The 19716-nt window shown below is 55.2% G+C and overlaps 1 protein-coding gene across 2 annotated transcripts in view; it reads right to left on the bottom strand.

Annotated features, from left to right (window-relative positions):
- Positions 1 to 18703, bottom strand: part of RASGEF1C (RasGEF domain family member 1C) — a 72633-nt gene extending 53930 nt beyond the window's left edge. The window contains exon 1 of one of the 2 annotated variants that reach the window (XM_044777520.2): positions 18548 to 18703. The gene's annotated coding sequence lies outside the window, so the exon portion shown is untranslated. The remainder of the gene's footprint in view (positions 1 to 18547) is intronic. The other variant, XM_070516904.1, reaches the window with a different exon arrangement.
- Between the last annotated feature and the right edge of the window lie 1013 nt (positions 18704 to 19716).

The following is a 19716-nucleotide window of genomic DNA, read 5'->3' as shown; positions in this document are numbered from 1 at the left end:
ACTTCTGACCTCTATGGTTTCTAATGAGGAATCCACCGTAATTTGAACTCTTCCCTTATAAGGAAAGCATCCTTTTTCTCAGCTTCTTTTTTTTCTTTGTCTTTAGTTTTTAGCAATTTGATTTGATGTGTCTGGACGTGAATTTCTTTGTTTTATACTGTTTGGGATTCACCTTCTTTTCGGGTCCTTGAATATGTGAGTTTATGTCTTTGCCTAAATTGGGAAGTTTTCAGCCATTATTTCATCAAATGCTTTTTCTGCACTGCAGTCTTTCTCCCGTCCTTCTGGGACTCTACTGATATAAATGTTAGACCTTTTGCTATTGTCCCTGAAGCTCTGTTAATTTTTCTTTCAATTTCTCTCTGCTGTTCAGACAGCATAATTTCCATTGAACTATGTTCAATATCACTGATCATTTTATCTGTCCTTGCCATTCTGCTACTGAGCCCATCCAGTTAGTTTCTAAATTTTGGTAGTTGCATTTCTCAGTTCTAAGATTTCCATTTGGTTCTTTATGCCTCGTACTTCTTTGCTGAGACTTACCGTCTTTCCATTTGTTTCAAGAGCATTTGCCCTTACTTATTGGAGTATGTTAATTACAGCTGCCTTAAAGTCTTCATCAGATGATTTGAACATCTACTTCACCTTAGCGTTGGCATCTGCTCATTATCTTTTCCCATGTGAGTTGAGATTTTCCTAGTTCTTGATATGTCAAGTAATTTTGGATGGGGTTTTAGACATTTTGAACACTATGTTTTCAAATTCTGGGTCTTGTTTACATCCTATGAGAATATTTATGTTTTTCTTTTAGCAGGCAACTGACCTAGTTGGGCTTGTGCCAAAAGTTCGCGTGAGGTTTCTATGGTTGTGGTTTTGATGTTAATTTTCAAAGCCACTGAGTTGGTATTCAGATTTTGTGCCACATAGTGGCCAGCCTGAGACCAGGCCAGTGGTCTGTCTTGTCCTTTAGTTATCAAAGCCCAGGGTGTGCTGTGTGGACTCAGATCCCCACCGGTGCAGCTTGGGGGTGAGCCCAGGAGTTCATAAACAACTTTGTGGGGCTGCTCTCCTGAGCTCCTCCCTCTCGACAATCTCTGTGGTATTTTCCAGTTGCCTGGGACTCCCCTTTTGGTCTTCCAGCCAGAGAGCTAGGGCTTTACTCACCCCGCTCTGCCATGCACTCCCATGATTCTTTCTGCATCTGGGGCCACCTGGTAGGAGGTCCGAGGGAGGAGGAGCCAAGGCAGTGCACTCTGCCGTGGGGCAGCAGCTCCTCCGCAGAGAGGACGTTCCCCTCCCCCAGGGTTCTAGGCTTACAGGGCCCATGCAATGTCCTGTGGGACTGCTTGTGGCCTGGGTATGAAAGAGCAGAGGGAAGATTTTTAAAATAGATTTTTCCACCCTCTTTGAGCAATAAGAGAGACCTTTCCTGCTCCGTGAGGCAGAACCAGAGGGTTTCTCCTGGAGCTCTCTGTTGGTGCTGACGTCCCTTCTGGCCTTCGAGCCGTGCGGAGCACAGGCTGGGGACCACCCAGTGGAGGAAAAATGTGAGACTCACTGCCAGTTCAGTGGTTCTCCAAATCCTGACTTTCTTCCCTAATCTGCCTGCTATTATTTAGTTTTTGAAGTCTTTAAATCGCTGCTCTGTGTATCTGTCAGATTTTAAGCTGCCTTCAGCGGGCAAGATAGAGTGAGTATGTCCTAAAACCATAATGCTGGGGCTTATATTTTATTTTGTAATTTTATTCTTTTTAAAAATCAATAATGTTTGTTTTGATTGCATTCATTCTTATGGTTACTTTCTATTTATGGGAAGTGATCCTGGGGATTTCGGTAGGAATGTAAAATTTCATTACAAAATATGTTCATCTTAATAAATGAATTGACTTTATGAAAGAGTATGTCAGGACCTCCAGACCTCTCTGCCTGCCTGCTGTGCCCCAATCACGCCATCTGCACCCCACTCAGAGGCAGGTCTGCATGGCTCCCCCACTGCAGAACACCCTTCCGTTCCCCTGGAAGGCCAGCTGCAGTGTCCCCTCCTGGAAGCAACCTTCAAAAATGCAGTCGACAGGGGGCTGGGGCCATTGCACCTGGAGGTGCCGTGAGAGGCGATGAGTGAGGAAGGGTCCTCTGAGCAGCTGGGGTTATAGCCGGAGGCCTGCCGAGGGCCGGTCCTCTGGGAGAGGGGGAGGCAGGCAGATGTGAGTGGCGAGGGTGTGTGTGCGCTCCTCCCTGAGCCTCAGTTTACCCCCATGCACAACTGGGCTGATAAGGCCCTAGAAACATGAAGAGGTTGTGTACAGATGTGCCCAGCCCAGCGCTGGGACCTGGTCAGCACCACCACCAGCGACATGACACGCCTGGGCCCCTCCCGAAAGTCCTTCTCATGGCCAGTGAGGTCCCACCGATGAGGCTCCAGGCCCACCCTCTGGCCTCGTCCCCAGTTCTCCCCTTGCACATGCCATGCTCAGTCCTGCCTCGGGGCTCTGTGCCTGCTGTTCTCCCACCGCGGATGCCCTTCCTCCAGGCCTTCACGGCTGCCTCCCTCTCATCCTCTATCACAGCCTTCCCTGAGCACTGGTCCACACAGCACTTGCTGCCCCTCTCCACCCTGACCTCATTGCGTGTCCCTGCGGCATCTGTCTGAGTCTGAAGTCTCACGTGCCTCATTATGTGTCTGTCTCCTCTCCTCCCCATAGAACTATGAGCTCCCCTGGGGCCCGGCTTGTCTATGCTGCTCATGGCTGCTCCCCCAGCAGCTGGAACAGGGCTCAGTCAACACTTGCTGGATCAATGAATGAAGGACAGTCAGTGGGAGGTGACTGGATGCAGCAGCAGACAGAGGAGAGCAGAAGACATGCTCTGGGAGCCTGGCCAGCAGCCCAGGCTGATGGTGATGACCAGGCTGCCCCCAGGTGGCAGCTGGAGGGGAGGAGCACGGTCTGTTTTGAGAGGGGCAACGAGGGTCTCATTTACTGCAGAGAATGAATACCAGTCTCCTGTGAAAACACACGCCATTGAGACGCATGAGGGGCCCAGGGTGCAGGCGCTAAGTGTCCCTCAGCCTCCAGCCAAGAGGCAGCCCTGCCTGCCTCGCCCCTGCCGGGCGCCCCTCCGGCCTGCTTGCCCCCTCCTGTCACTGCCTGAAGCCAGCGGCCTGGCCGCAGGGCCCTCTGCTGTCACACCTTGCGATGGCTCCTGCAGCCGCAGCCCTCCAGCGGCCTGTTCCCTCATCCCCACCCCACACTGGGCTGCCTGGACCCTCCCCGCCCTGGGCCCCGGCCGCCGGCCCCCCGCGCCGCTCTGGGACCTGCACGCCGAGCGCTCGGCCCGCCACCCCCGCCGGAACCCCGGTGTCCGCAGGAGCCACCGCCTCGGACAGACCCTCGCGGCGCCTCGGCGGGGCGGGCAGTGGGCAAAACAACCGTCTGCTTTCTCCCTGCGGCCTCTGGGAGTTGTTCCCGAGGGTGGTTCGGGAGACCGCGGGGCCTCGGACCCGCCCCGGGGGCGTGCGGCCGCCATCCCGCCTGCTGGCGTGGGACAGCCCCCCGCTGCCTGGGCCGGCTGGTGCCTCTGCGAAGCGGGGCTCCAGGCCGCTCTCCCGGCAAGGAGCAGGTAAGCGCCCCGCCAGGGTGGCCCTGCCCACCCCTCCACCCTGCCCGCTGTGCCTGAAGGTGGACCGAGGAGGACCAGTGTGGCCACTTTCTCCGTCACAAGAGACACTGAGGCCCCCATCATGCCCAGACAGCCGGGGGTCTCCCTGGCCTGCTCCCCCTCCTCCCCTCAGGCATGAAGTGCCCCCTGCCTGCTGCTGGCCCTCCACTGCCACGTGTCCTGCCCTGGCTTCTGGTCGGGCCCAGACCAGGCCCTGGCCTGGTGCGCCTGCAGCTGTGCTGGTCAGGGCCCAGGGTCACCCAGCTAACAAAGTGGGGTCTGGAGGGGCAGGGCCCCGGAGTCAGGACAGAGTCACGGCTGCACAGACATCACCCCTTGGGGCCTTTCCTTCCAGCTAGAGAAGGCTCTCAAGGGTCTGGAACATCTTAAAGGACAGAGAAAGAATTTCATTTCTCCTCTGAATCTGGAAATCTGGGGGAACAAGTTAAAAAGTGGTGCAGCTTCCTGTTAGCGGTGACCTGTGAGTGGGATCCACAGGTGAGGGGCTGGACACGTAGGGCAGTCCCAGAAAGCCGGCGCCAAGTGGCCAGGCAGCTGGCTGCAGCGCTCCAGCCTCCCCTCCCCCCACGATGGCAGGCGAGAGCCGCCATGAGCCTTGGGGCCTGTGACACCCAGCACGACCGCTTCTCTGAAAAGAACTCCCAGAAGCAAGAAGCTGCTTTCAGGACTTCTCGTTCTCGCTGTAAGAGGGGGCTCTCACAGTGGGACTCGAGATGCGTCATCTCTTTTCTGGGAAGACGAGGGGAAGATGAAGTCATCAGCGTTACAACAAAACAAAGAAACATACTGTTTCTGTCTGCTCTCTCAGAGACCTCCAGCAGACAGAGAAAAGGCCCTTGTCAGAAAGGCTGGGAGCACGAGTGTGCACGTCTGAACCCTTGGCCGCGCTGCACTTGGAATTCTGGGCTCAGTCCCAGCCTCTGGGATGGTGGGGCCCTCGCCCAGCCAACCCCTGGGTGGTGTGCGCACACACGGCTGCGGATCTGGGCCCCTTGTGAAAGGGGCCCCCGAAAAGCAGTTTTGTCATTATCTGTGCTTCACAGAAGGGGAAAGTGAGGCTTGGAGAGAGGGCCTGACCTAGCTGGAACGTGGTGGAGACAGGAGGGCCCCCACCCTTCTGGGGACTCCAACTGATCATTAGGCTTTTATTATCTTCTGAAAATGGGTCCAGGGTGGGCCTGCAGCAGACACTGATTCTGATTTGGGAGGGTCTCCACGCAGGGGCCCCAGGCAGGCTGCGTGGGGAAAGGCCAAGGCTGGATGGTGGGCTACTCACACCTCAGGCCTGGAGGCTGCCCGCTGCACAGGGTCAACCCCGGGGATCAAGGCAGTGTGAGGCCTCCAGCTGCTGTCCTGAGACACAGGCAAGGAGAGTGCCAGAACTGGGTCCTGTGCAAGGCCACTTGGCCACGGCCACCTCTGCAGAGGTGGCGAGCCCTTACCTCTGAGGCTGAGACCTCCCACCACCAGGGGAAGGGCCGTCCTGGTCAGCTGTGGGCCCTGGACATCTGCCCCGCCCTCAGCACCTGCTGGAGGCCAGCAGGCACCAGAGGAGCTGCCAGAAAATGTGGATGCCTGGGCCTCGCCCCGGCTCCTCATCAGTCCGGGCGGTTCCAGTGCTCAGCCCGGCCAGGTCTTTCATCAGAAGAAGGAGTCTCTGATTTGGGGACCCACAGACCTGCTCCACCGCCTGCCCAGGAGCCCCTGGCCAAGTCCCTTCCCCCTCAGAGCTTCTGATAAAGTGGACACAGGGCTCCACATCACACGGGTGGGTGGAGGGCACAGGTGTGAACCAGTCGCTGTGCACGATGCCCAGTCCAGATGCCACCGACACACATGCACCTGAAGGGGAACACGCAAATGGTAAGAGAGCACAACAGCGCCCTGGAAATAGGGGCGGCAGGGCCCCCACAGGTTCGCCACACCTTCCAGTGGGAGCAGGGGCGATAGTGAGGTAGTAAGAGTGAACACAAGAACAGTGGGAAGCGAGTCACCGCGTCAGCAGTGCTGCCCTGCTCAGCCATCATGTGGATTCACTCAGTCCTCGCCCACCTGCCATGCGGCTGCTCTCACTCGCCTGTTTGACGTGAGGCGACTGTGGCTGAGGGCCTCACCCCTGCAGTGCGGGGCGCTGGGGAGCCAGGGCACGGTGAAGGTGTCTCCCAGAGCCCCGCTCGATTTCTCCTTGTCCCTGCTGGCCCTGGGCCCCTGTGGCAGCTTGTGGAGGCCCCCGGGGTGCTGGGGAGCGAGGACACCCACCAGGAAGAGAAGCCTTTGCAGGGCTGGGGACACCTGCATGCCAGGTACCGGCAGGGTGATGCAGGTGGGGCTCCCCTGGGCACACCTGCCCTGGACAGGCCCCTGGGTCCCTCCAAGAGCCCAGCCTCAGGCTCAGGACCTTCGGGACACAAAACTCATTTTGGTGTTTGTCAGACGAGCCACTACAGGGTGACTTTCAGGACCTGACTCCTCTGCACAGCTATTCACTTCATCATGTTCCTCACGTCAATTCACATTTCAGGATTAGCATCATCCTTACCGATAACAACTGTGAACTCACGGGTCTAACGTGCTGTGTGCTTTTTACAATGCATTAAAATAAACACCCTCAACACATGATGACGACTGAACAGGGGACAAGGCAGTGTTGTGCTCAGTCCTCAGCCCAGCCTGAAGACGCAGCCTTGCTGGCTCCTGAGGACACACGGCTGTCGGGGCTCGGATTTCCAGACCTCCTGCCTTGGGGTCTCCAAAGCCAATCACGTTGCCTCCTCGACCTGACCGAGACCGCAGGAGGCCACGCCCCTGGGCCCCCGCTGGCCACCCCTCTGCGCGGGGGGGTCCTTGAGGCGGAGGCTGCGCAGGCCACGCCCTCCCCGCAGCCCGCCCCTCCCTGCGGGCTGAATCTTGCAAGACTGGCCTAGGCGGTTGTCAATCCTGTCATCAGGACAATGACTTCCGGGCTCTGCAAGGACTAGTGGGCTGGCCCAGGAGCCACCTGTCACACTTCCCAGACCTGCCAGGACGCGGCAGGGAGGAATCGCCACCTGTGCAGACTGCCCCTGCTTGGGTGTCAGGGGGCCCTGGCTTTCCCAGGCTAACACTTTTCTTCAGAAAAGATTCAGCCTGCAGACGCCATGAAAACACCACTGTGCTGGCGACTGCAGCTGTCAGGCTGGCAGAGGCCAGTCCTGCCTGCAGGCCTTCCCGGCCCCACCTGAGTCACCCTGGCCTCCTGAAGGAAGGGACTACAGACAAGAGGGGCTTCCAGGAATGGCAATTTTGCCAGCACTTGGGGGCCGAGGTGGGGGGCGGCCCTCAGAGTGAGCAGGAGGGACTAGGTGAGGGGCAGGGAGGGGGAGGCTGGCCTGAGGGCCACAGAGCAACTGGCACTACTTCCAGAAACATCCACCCTGGGAAAGAATGAACTTGGGGCCATTTGCACAGCAGGTGCAATCCTGTCCCTCTCTGGGCCGCCCCCACCCAGCGCAGGGGCTGGCCTGTCTTGGTCACTGATTATTCAAGCTGAATTCACTGAGGGCTTATGCTCTGCCCAGCCAGCAGCTTCCCCAAGGAAGCGGGCTGTTAGCTGGCTCCACTTCTAGCCTCCTCTCGGCTCCAGCAGGCTGGGGAAGGCCCTCAGAGGAGTGTCTGCATGACCCTTCTGGCCAGGCCGCTCCAGTACATGGACGGAGCGACGCGGGGGGTAGCAAGTGCTGGCGTGCCAGAGGGAGATCGGGTTGGCCTCCTGGTCCCACGCCAAGACTTGGCCCTGCTGCAGCTGCCCAAGGTCACAGGCCTCTGTGACTTCTGCCTGCCCAGCATCTGTTCTTCTTTCTTTTGTCAACAGAGCCCATTTTGTCCTCCTTCTCTTGCCTGTAGTAGGAGGGCACATGGCCCTGGTGTCCACTTACAGTAGGAATTGCCTCGGCCTATGATGGTTTGGGATGGGCATGTGATCCAGGCCCAGCCACTGAGTGAATTCCATCCCCTCTTTGGGATAGATTCATGGGTAGGCATGTCACCTGAGTGGGCCCCCAGACTCGGTTCTGGGGACATTTGTTTGAACTGTCAGAGCAGAGACTCCCTCTTTCTGCTCAGGTCAAGGAAAGGATAGGAGGTAAGTGTGAAGCTGCTGTGGGCCTTCTTGAGAAGGGAGCCCACATGGAGAAAGCAGAGCCAAGATGCGGAGAGGTTAAGACCATGTCCTAGATCCAGCCATGCCTGAAGTCCACTCCTGAGCTTTTCATTTACAGATACAAATACATTCTCTTTTTGTGCTTAAGTCGGATTGAGCTGAGTTTCTGTACTTGCAGTAAAAAGAACTGTAATTCCCCAGGCTCTGGAGACAGGCCTGTTTCTCAAGTACACCATCATCAGCAGGCAGGAGCTATACGGAATCAGCTGTGGGCTGTGAGGAGTGCATTGGCTTTACACGCAGGACGTGGGCTTGGGCCCTGGCTGTGAGACCCTAGGGAGCTCACTCTCCCTCTCACATTCTCACAAAGTGGACCTAATGGCCCAGCTCTCAGGCTCATGTGCGGAGGTGACACAAGGGCAGGAAGGACCAGCCGTGGGAAGGACATCCTGGGAATGGAGGAGGGTGTGTATGGAGGGGGCAGCAAGTGCCAAGGCCCTGAGGAGGGAGCAAGCCGAGAAGAGCACGACCACTGTGGCTGGAGGGGGTGGTGAGGACCCTTGCCCTGGGGCACGGGGTTGGGAGGAGGGGACTTTGGTCCCAGGGCTGTGCGGTGGCCCTAGAGGGTCTCTGACTGCTGGAGAAGGGTGGAGGGGGAGTCACGGGTGTGGAATGAGCTGGAATCGGGGTGGAGGGAAATGGCTGCATTCTGGACAGTTTGGGAAGGTGACACCCACAGGCCATGTTTGGATGGCAGAGGGATCGCTGATGAAAAGGACACTAGGTTTGCATTTGACCACCTGGGTGACTTGACTGAGACCAGGGTGACTGTAGCGGGAAGAGGATGGAGGGGTGGGGGGACGCGGGAGCAGAGGGGGAAGCTTGGGGAGGGGGTCTTGGAAGCCCAGAGCAGGGTGGTGCAGGAGGCAAGGGCTGATCAGCGCACCAAGTGTGCAGACAGGGCAGGAGGAGGAGCGTGAGGCACAGCGAGCCTGCGGGCAATGCCCCGAGATTTGAGGACCCTCCAGAGCAACTTGTGGATGGCATGACAGCAGAAGCCAGCCTGGGTCAACAACCCTGACCTTAGCAATTACTCCGAGACCCTGTCCAGGCAGAGCACAAACATCGCCAGCACCTGCTGAGAGTCTGCGGGCCCGGAGTGCCCAGCGACAGGGGCTGCTCCAGCACAGTGCAGTCCTCCCTTCACTGGAGCACCACACAGCTCTCGGGGGCACAGGAGACCTTGAGAAGAATGTGAGGGGCTGACCCGGTGGCCAAGTGGTTAAGTCCGCACAGTCCGCTTTGGTGGCCCGGGAGTTGTGCATTCGGATCCTGGGTGCGAACCTACACACCGCTCATCAGGCCGTGCTGTGGTGGCGTCCCACACAGAAGAACTAGAAGGACTTACAACTAGGATAGACAATTGTGTACTGGGGCTTTGGTGGGGGGAATAAGAGGAAGAGTGGTAACAGATGTTGGCTCAGGGCCAATCTTCCGCACCAAAAAAGCATACTTAAAAAAAAAAAAAGAATTCAAGGTTTCATGAATTGGATGGAAAAATTCCATCTTTAAAAAAAAGAATGTGAGCTACAGAGTGAGAAAAGCCAGTTATACTTCAGGCCGTGCTGAGTACAAATTCATCTTTGCAAAAGAGAAGTATACCCCCACTCCCCCAGAGAAAAAGTCCCCCATGTTCAATGACGAGAGAGGCTAGTGAGTTGTCCTAGTTTCCTCTTTACCCCTTTCTGCATTTCTGACTTTTTTTCTCCAATGAGCTTGTATTACTTTACAGAGAAGCTTCAAGGGGTTTTCATTTTGGGAAAAGAAGAATGGAAAGACAGAGAGAGAGCAGACAGATGAGGTGCAGGGTGGCACCGCAGGCAGGGCAGGAGCTCCAGGTCCCGGGCGGGCACGGGGAGGAGGCAGCCTGCTGGAGCTGCCCTGCCCGCCGGCCGATTCCACTGACAGGCAGTGGACACAGTCTTCTCTCTGCAGCCACTGATTAGTCTGCGGAGGTAACAACAGCAAGAAGTATGCAGGGAGCATCTGTGTTTAACCAAAAGCAGGGCTGCTGGACTCCAAGTCACCCGTCAAGGCAGAGGCCGGCGCACGGGCGGGCCCAGAGTTGAGCTGCAAGGCCCAAAGCGGTCAGAAGACCAGCTGTCCTGACGGGGTTCCGACTGGCAGGCGCACTTTGCAGTCTGCAGAGTCCTTGCACAGACACCGCTGCTCCCGAGTCCCAGCCCCCGCCCACAGGCTCAGGGAGCTAAGCCCCCACCCCAGGCTGGCCACGAGGGGGCAGTCTCGGACCCGGCTGCTGCCCTAGGGACGGCCAAGCCCACTCCCTGGGGCAGGGCCCGGGGGTCCTCAGCTTCTCTTTCGGCCTTAGCTGTTCCTTGTTTGTGTCATTGGTTTGTTTAGCTCTGTCCTGAAGCACAGCCAGCGTCCTGAAGCACACACAGTTGAGGTGTGTGGCGAGGTGCGTTCTCCCAAAGGAAACACCCCCGTGCCACTAGCACCCAGGTTGAGGAACAGCACAGTTCCAGCTCCCCAGAAGTCCTGCCTGAGCCCTTCACAGGCATTAACACTTAACTTCAACTGGAAAGAAAAATGAACAGGGATCAGCACATAGGAAACCACCGCTGTCAAAACCAAGCCTGAGACGCACAGCGCCCAGAGGGATATGCACACCAAGTGCAGGAAAGAGGTGACAGGAGAGGCCCCACATGCCCACCTGTGTGGCCACGGTGGGCTGCACACCCAGCTCGGGGCCCTGCTCTGCGCCCCCATCGCTGGCGATCAGGAGGTGGCCACGTGGTGATGCACCAGGCCCGCTTGGCCTCAGTCCCACCCCATATCTACATAAAGGAATCAAGAACATGGTAACTACACGGGTAAATATAAAGGCTTTTTTCTTTCCATTTAAATATCTTTAAAATACAATTGAGTATTTAAAGCAAAAAATAATGTAGTATGGGGTTTGTAAATACAGGGAAAAAAAATGTATGACAACACTAGCACTGTTATAGGTTGGATTGTTCCCCTCCAGACAGACATGCTGAAGTCCTAACCCCCATATCTCAGAATGCGATGTCCTTTGGAAATAGTTACTATAGATGTAATTAGTTAAGATGAGATCACACTAAAAGAGGAGGGGCCCCTAGTCCAATACAACTGGTGTTCTCATAGGAAGGTGACTGCTTGAAGACACAGACACACTGGGAAAGCATCACGTGCCAAGGAAGGCAGAGCCTGGAGCTGCAAGCTGAGGAGCGTCAAAGACTTCTAGTAAACCACCAGAAGCTGGGAAGAGGCAAGGAAGGATTTCCTAGTGGTTTCAGAGGAAGCTTGGCCCTGAGACACCTTGATTTGGGACTTCTATCCTGTGAGAGAATAAATTTCTGTTGTTTTAAGCCATGTCAGTTTGTGGTACTTCGTTCTGCAGCCCCGGGAAAGAAGTACAAGCACAAAGGCTGAGGGGAGAATGGAAGTACACTAGCAGAAGGTCCTCACACCACAGTACTTGAGGTTCGACTGGGGTAAGTTAAGATGCGCTGGGAAGAATTCTACAATGGCCCCAGATTCCCACTCCTGGTGTACACACCTTGTATAATCCCCTCTCTTTGATTTTCGGTGGGACCTGTGAATATGATGGATGGCAGTCCTGTGATTACTTATGTTATATGGCAAAGGTGAAGGGAGTTTTGCAAATTTAATTAAGGCCCTTAATCAGTCGACTTTGAGTTAATCAAGAAGGAGATGATCCTGACCTAATCAGGTGAGCCCTTGAAAGGAAGGTCTAGAGCTCAGAGACTCACATCAGAGGCCTATGCTGGCGGGGCCTGTGAAGTCCCCTTGCTCCCCTGAGCTCTGTCTGCTCATCTCTAAAGTAGATGGAAGTTACTCTGAGACTCACCTGAGGCCACAGGTACAGTCACCATGTCTGTGCAGGTGCTTCCACCACCACAGCGGGAATGGCCATTTTGTTATTATTTAGCCAGACTCGGGCACTTCTGAATGCTGTCTGGATTTGAAAACAAGCAAATGAGCAATTTACTGGCCAAATAAATCAAGCAAATATCTCCTCTGCAGGGGCAATACTTAGCGGATTCCAAGAGGCTGCGCTCCTTCTGGTCCTTGGGGAGATCCGTTGCATGCAAAGCAGGAGTTTGCCAGTTAGGAGGATCCCGGCACGGGGTGCAGAGGTCTTTCACCGGCAACCCTGGAGCTTGTTTTAGTTTTATTTGAAAACAATAACACTGAGGCTTCCTGCCCCCAAAATTCATGAGCCTTTAACAGGTTAGTCCCTAAGACTGCCTGGCTGAGTGGACGCCCACTCTGTGCCAGACACCAACATTACAGGCCCTGTGTGGTGTCTGAAGCCCAGAGAGATCTTGCAGTGTAGGAGCAGTCACCCAGCGAGGAAGTGGTGGCTTTGAACCTGGCCTCGGCGACCTGGCGCCTTCTGCCACTTCTGGTGCCCTGAGGACTCTTGGGGGCCTGCAAGAAATGGGTGTGAATGGGCGCCTTTGCTGAAAGAAGAAGCCCCTGAGGCTGAGCCGGGCCCACAAGGCCAGGACCAGAGGCCAGGGGAGCGGGAGGCAGCCCTGGGAGGGCTAAGTGACAGTGACAGGAAGGGAACTGGGAAGGATGCCTGGAGGGTGGGAAAGGAAACTGAGGCGGGAGCCCAACAGTACCACAGGACATCCCAGTAAAGCCATCAGCCCCAGGGCCCAGCCTCTCCTCCCAACACCCCCTTCCCACACAGCTGCTGGCAGATGCCCTGGCCCCCAGGAGGGCACAGGACGGGGAGGTGGAAGGTAGGGGGTACGTCACTTCCCGGAGACGCATCACAGTCTGTAATTTTAAAACAACTTTGACCTAAAACACTTAGCCCGAACTGAGTTTTGAGGTAAAAGCCTAACAAATCCAGATTATGGGAAAAAGTTGACATAGAGCCTTCAAAACAGTGAATGTCAGGAGACAGGAATAGAAATGTGGAGCAACTGTTGTAGATTAAAAGAGTCTGAAAGACACAATAAACTAGTGCAATGCTTGACCACGGACTGGATCCTGGACCCAAAGAAGGCTCGAAGGGCACTAATGGGGCAGCTGGGGTCGTCGAGTAAGGACCAGGCAGGAGGAAGTGCATCTGCGTGACGGCCAGGCTCCTCAGTGAGCACGGTGTTGTGCAGGAGCGTGCCTGCTCCGTGGGGTGCTGCGGGTTTGGGGAGGCATAACTCTGGCAGCTGACCCTGAAGTGGCTCAGCCGCGGTGACGAGTGCAAGATGCAGCGAGCGCTGCAAAACGAGAGCAAGTGTCGGGCTGGGGTGGAGAGTGCCCCAATCTGCGTGAAACTCCCTAAGTAGAAGTTTGGGACACCTCCAGGTCCCATAGATAATGGCAGCTTCCTCAGTGCAAACCTCTCCATACAGATCGACCAAGGAAGCAAACACGGCCACCCACACCAGGCTGAGGGCAGGGCCAGGAGACAGGCTGCTGCTGCCTGAAACTGGTGTGAATGAGGCAAGAAGACCCAGCCTGCAGAGCCTGACCCAGAGCCCCTGGCACGGAGCTCAGGCAGAAACCAGGAGACAGAGGAGCGAGGACCGCCCAGGCCAAGAACTCAGACTAAACAGCACCAGGAGAAAGGCTGGGGAGATTCTGAGAGCAGGGCTGAGACGGGGTGTGGGGAGGGAGCGCCAGGTAGTGGGGAATTGACAGGGCACAGAAAGTGTACGGGCCAAGGCGGCTGTCTCAGAGAGGCCCTGCCTCTGGGGCACGTGGCTCAGAAGTGCAGGTCTTTAGAGGGTTGGTGGTAAATGGACAGGAAGAAGGAGCATGGAAACCTAAGGTCCTGCAGAAGCAAAAATGAATGGCAAACTCAAGACAAGCACTCCGGGCACTGAGGACTCCCAGATTAAGGGCTCCGCACTTCTCTAAACCAACAGAAGAGGGCACTCTTGAACCAAGAAACCTGCCGTTACCCAAATCCCCAATTCCCGCCTACCGTCCTCCGTTATCACCAGTCCAGGCAAACATAAAGACATTTCTAAGCCAACAGACGATGACAGACAATAGCCACACAAAACCAATTTAAGGAGCTGACAGCCATTCTCCTCGCAAACCACTTCACAGGGCACCGTAGCTCGAATCGCCTTCAGAAAGCGTGCTGAGACATCTGAAGTATAAATTACAAGACTCAGAAGAGAAATGGACAAAAAAACTAGGTAAATGTGCAATAGAGTTGCCCAAACTCAGGAAAGAAAATGAAAATGACAAAGTCATCTCAGAAATGAATACTGAACCGGAAGCTCTCTTAGGGAGGACAAATTTGACAGAACTCAGTGATGCTCACTGAGGAAATGAAGGACAGCTACCACACAACAAAACGGACAAAAAGACCGCAGTGAAGAGAATCACAGAGAAAGTGACAGATATAGAGGCCAGGCAAAAAAGATCCAGCATACAGACATATTATTGTAATCCCTGAAGAAGAAAAACAAAATAACTAACATTTAAAATTATTATCCAAGAAAACGTTCTGGAAATAAAAGAAGGCTTGAATCTGCATATTCAAAGGGCCCCCGTGACTCTGAGAAAATTGATACTGAAGATCAACTCCAAGACATTTCCTAGTAAAATGATTAGACTTCAAAGATAAAGAAAAAAAAAACCCTTTGGAGCTCCAGGGAAAATGATCAAGTCACATACAAAGGAAAGAAAAGCAGTTTCTATCAGACTTCTTGAGAACAACACGTAAGCATTATAACCCAGGACCGGCTGGTGGTGCAGTGGTTAAGTGTGCATGTTCTGCTTCTCAGTGGCCCAGGGTTCGCTGGTTTGGATCCCGTGTGCGGACATGGCACTGTTTGGCACACCATGCTGTGGCAGGTGTCCCATGTATACAGTAGAGGAAGATGGGCATGGATGTTAGCTCAGGGCCAGGCTTCCTCAGCAAAAAGAGGAGGATTGGCAGCAGATGTTAGCTCAGGGCTAATCTTCCTCAAAAAAAAAAAAAAAAAAAAGCACTACAACCTAGAGCAACATTTTAACAAATTCAAGGAAAGAAAGTGTGAGTCAGGATTTTATAACCAGCCAAGCTACCCTGCAGGTGTCAAGGGTGCAGAACAATTTCAACACGAAAGAGACCAGGGATGCCAAACTCACAAGCCCTTCTTGAAGAACCACAGAAGCCAAGCTTCATCAAACCAAGGGATGACTGGGGAAACTAGCAAAAATAAATATTAGCAAACAGAATCTAATAGCACTGTGGCAGACACACTCTAGGGCACCGACAATCCCTGTCACCTGGTATTCTCTGCCTTGAGTGTGGCTGGACCCTCTGACTTTCCTCTAACCAACAGACTATGGCACAGCTGAGGGGATGTCACTTCTGTGACTCTGCGCATAAGACTCTGTCTTGCCGGCAGATTTACTCTAGAGACTCTCTTTGCTGGCCTGATGGAGCAAGAGGCCATGCTGGGGAAGCCCACGTGGCAAGGATCTTCAGGTGGTCCCTAGGAACTGTGGGCGGCCTCCAGAAGCTGTGGGCAGACTCCAGTTAACCACCAGCAAAACACTCAAGCTCTCAGTCCTGTAACCACAAACAAATGAATGCTGCCAACAACCACATGAGTGGAAAAGTGAATCCATTCCTAGTTGAGCCTCTAGATGAGGACTCAGTCCTGGCCAACACCAGCAGGAACCCAGCTAAGCCACGTCCAGACTTCAGATCCACAGAAACTATGAGATAACAAATGTGTGTTGTTTTAAGCTACTAAGTTTATGGTAACTTGTTACACAGCAGTAGATAGCTAATACAATCACATTAAAATATATCATGCCCAAGTGGTTTCTATTTCAGGAATGCAAGGATGGCTTAATATTCACATTAATACATTTTGTGTCTTATTGTTTGCCTCACTCTCATCCTGGACCTGACATTAGGAAATCCATTAATATGATTCATCTTACTGATAGTGCTAAGGAGAAATATCATATAATTATCTCCATATATGGCTTCAACAAAAATTGACACCCATTTCGGATTTTAAGAAACTACCCAATAAAACAGGAATTAATGGATACTCCCATAACTATAAATAAATAAAGTCTCCCCATCTTAAAGTCAGCATCTTTCTTAACGGGAGAAGTACTAGAGGCCTTTTCACTAAGGTCAGAAGCAAGGTAAGGATGCCCATTATAGCCAATATTTGATGTTGAATTGGAGGTATTTAGCCAATTTGACAAGAGAAAGGAATTAGACGCATAAAAATCAGTAAAGAAGCAAAACTATTTCACTTTTCAGATGACAGAATACCTGAGCTATCTAAATCACTTTATCATTTTATCTAAATGATAACTAACAACAAAATTAATTTAGTGAGGTAGATAGATATAAAATACATACACAAAACAATAACCAGTTACAAGATATAATGGAAGAAAAAACATTACTAATAGTAACAAACAAGGTAAAATACTCATTAATAAACTTAACAAGAAGTGTGAGGAAAACTTCAAAATGCTCCTGAAGGTTGTCCTGATAAATGAAAGACCAAGTAGTCTTGACCACATAGAAAGACACTGCTTGTTTTTGGGTAAGATGACTCGACTTCATAATGACATCAATTATCCTGAAATTGTATACAAATTTAATATGATTCCAACAAAAGATACAAGCAATACACTGGGATAGCCAGGAAACCCCTAAAATAAAAAGCCATGGAAGGGTGACTAGCCCAACCAGATATTCAAACACAATGACACCAACGGAACAATGAGCACATCTAGTACCTGGATACCCGTTTCTAAAACCCACGCCCACTAAAAGGCACCAAGGTTTCTTGGAGAAATGGCTGACTGCAGGTCTGGGTCAAAGTACAAGCGAGAGCAGCACCGACGCTCAAATGCTTATGGGAACACGTCAAAAGGATGCAGAGGCCAACCCGAGACCCAGCCCGAGACCCAGCGGCATCTCCTCTGATCTCTGCAGATTCTGCGCTGGGCACAGGGAGGTCCGAGAGCTGCACAGGCGCACCAGGGAGCGGGGCAGTGCTGAGCCCAAACCAGGCTCCCTGTCCACCACAGCTGACAACTCCACCACCCACAGGAGACCCTGCCCTCCTCATGTGCCTGGCCCTGCCAGGGTGGAGGCCTCCGTGTGGCTGCGGCCCTAGCGAGTGGACTCCACATCTGGCATCCACTGGGCTCCTCCTCAAAACTCTCTCTCCATCACCTCATCAGCACCTGGTCCAGGTGCCCGCAGCTCTGCCTGGCCAACTCCAGCGACCTCCTCTCTGATCCTCTCCTGCTCCCTGAGTCCTCTCTACCTGCCTCGGGGGCATCCTTTCAACACGCAACTCTAAACCCTCCAGCGACTGCCCACTACACCCTGAAGAAAATCCAAACCCCAGAGCTCCCCTCACAGGCTCTGTTCCAGCTCCTCCTATCCACCCTCTGTGCCTGCCTAAGGGACCTGGCACCTGCTGCTCCCTCAGATCCTTCCTGTGGGCTCTGCTCTTCTGTTCACATCACAGCCACCTCACTGCAGGCGGCCAGGCTAAGGCTCTGCCCACCCCAGTCTCCCTCCGCCCCCATCACCCCGTTTTCTTTTCTCCTGAGCACTTACCCTCTGCCACACCCCGTTTCCCTCTGATTAGTCGTTCAGCTTCCCTCTCTGGCATCTGCTTGTAAGCACTTACTGGGGCAGGGAGCAGACAGTACACAGTAGGTGGGCAATTAATGCTCTAGGTGAGTGAGTGGACACCTCCAGGACTCCCCTGGTCCCCTGGCACTGTGGCTGGAGTATGGCTTTTGGAGCCAGCCCCACCATGGTTGGAACTCCAGCTTTGCCACTTCGTGGTCCTGAGACCTTGAAGAAGTCCCGTCATCTCTCTAAGCCTCAGTTACTTCAACTGCAAGAGGGGGGCACGGCACCTGCCCGGCAGATAAAGCTTCCCAGGGCCCTTGTCCGGCTCCTGAAGCTCAGCAGAACCTCTGCCTCAGGGCCCAGGAGGCAGGAGGGCGGGGGCTGGGCGAGCCCCTCACCACCGCAAGCTGCCAGGTCTGTCTGTCCCATACCGTCCCCCTCGCTGAGCGTGGGGCACGGTCAGACCATCCCCTCCTCCCCTCCAGGCCTCCCTTGCTCCGCCTGAGCACAGAGCGGAGTGGACTAAGGGTCCCCTGACCCTGTCCGCTGTCACTGCGTGAGGGCCACGCCCAGGTCCCCGAGCTGACCCCACCGTCCCTGCAGGCTCTCTGATGGAAGCACTGATCCTGTCGTCCCTCCGATCCCAGCTTCAGAGCCCACAGCACCCTCTTCCCCATGGACAAGGCCCTTTCCCCTCTTCACAAGCACGGGGCAGGTCAGCCTTGCTGTTCCCGCTTCACAGACCGGGAAACTGAGGTGCAGCGCGGGCTGGAGGCCTCGGGTCCAGGCGGGCTTCTCCTGCCACCTGAGCGGCTGAAGAGGCTTGCTCCTGGCGCCGAGCGGAGCGGCCGGGGACGCGGGCACAGCGGGTCTCCCGCCACCGCGGCCGGCGGTGCCTCTCCGCGCGTCCCCTCCGCGCCCGCCCGGCGCACGTCCCGGACACCCCCGCCCGCCGCGCGCCGGGTCCCTGCACCTGCGCCCCGCGCGCCCCAGACATCCCCCGCCCGCCGTGCGCCCTGTCCCCGCGCGTCCCCGCACCTGCGCCCCGCGCGCCCGCAGCCCCGCGCCCCACTCACCGGTCCCTGCGCGCCTGCACCCCGGCCTGCCCCCGGGCAGGGTCGCCGCCGCGCCCGCCGTGCGCTGGCCCGGCCCGGAGAGCGCGGCGCCCCCTCGCGGCCGCCCGGGGAGCGCGGCGGGCGGGGCGGCGGGGCGCTGTCGTCCTCGGCTCCTCTCCAGGCCGCAGGGCCGCGGCCAGGCGGCCAGCTGTGCGTTCAGGGCCCCCGCCGGCAGGCTCGCCTCCCGCCCCGTGGCGGGGACCCCCCCCAAGCACCGCACGCTGCCCCTCTGCGCGCGGCTCCTGCCGGTCTCTGCGCCCGAACTGCCCGCCGACGCCCTCGCCTGATCAACCGCTGGCACCCAGGACTCCCTTTCCTCAAGGCTGGGCACTGGGCCCTCCTCTTGGGCTCTCCTCCTTCTGCGACGGCCACTGAGCTGCGGTTTGGCTGTGTCCCTGAGTCCTGTGGGCACAAGGTGGGCATCAAGGGGGCGAGGAAGACTGGACCCTCAGCGCCCTCTGCGGGCAGGGACGGAGGGAGGGGAGGACACCGCTTGAAGACACTGGGGTGCTAGGAGTGTAAAGGTGTGCCATTTCACGTTTAGAATGGGGGAGGGGCCTGAACAGGATCCAGGGACCTTCCTCAACTGGCCCCACGTGGACATTAGAAGTTCCCGGTTTGTCCCGGCATAGAGGTCAGGACATCTGTCCTCTGCTTCAATCAGGATCTGCCTTATAAGATGTGACAGGAAACCAAATCCAACCAGTTTAAGCAACAGTAATTTATTGGCTCATGAAGTATTAAAAATGCCAAGATATGCTGCTTTCAGGAATAGCTGGATCCAGCTGCACAATATTAATAAGAATCCATCTCTCCCATCTACCAGACCCTCTGTGGCAGAATGGCCCCCAGCAGCCCTAGGTTGACAATCTCAAAAAGAGCACATCTGCCTGATAGTTCCAGCGGGAGCCCAGGGCTGCTGCACGCGGGCCATTTCTGCAGACCTGGTCAGTGAGAATTCCAGGCCTGGAGACGGGGGTGCAGCCTGCTCTGAGCTTCTCCAGTGCAGCTGCTCCAAGCACGCGCTGAGGGCTGTTTCCAGAAGACTGGACAAGCAAGAACAACAGAGTCCAGCCGTGCTTGCACACTTTGGGAAACTGAGGCCTGGAGAGAGCAGGCACCTGCCTGGG

Source organism: Equus asinus, chromosome 9 (genome assembly GCF_041296235.1).
Source record: "Equus asinus isolate D_3611 breed Donkey chromosome 9, EquAss-T2T_v2, whole genome shotgun sequence".
In the NCBI taxonomy this organism is placed as follows: domain Eukaryota; kingdom Metazoa; phylum Chordata; class Mammalia; order Perissodactyla; family Equidae; genus Equus; species Equus asinus.
Note: the sequence above shows the minus strand (reverse complement) of the source record. Positions and strands in the feature narration are given on the sequence as shown.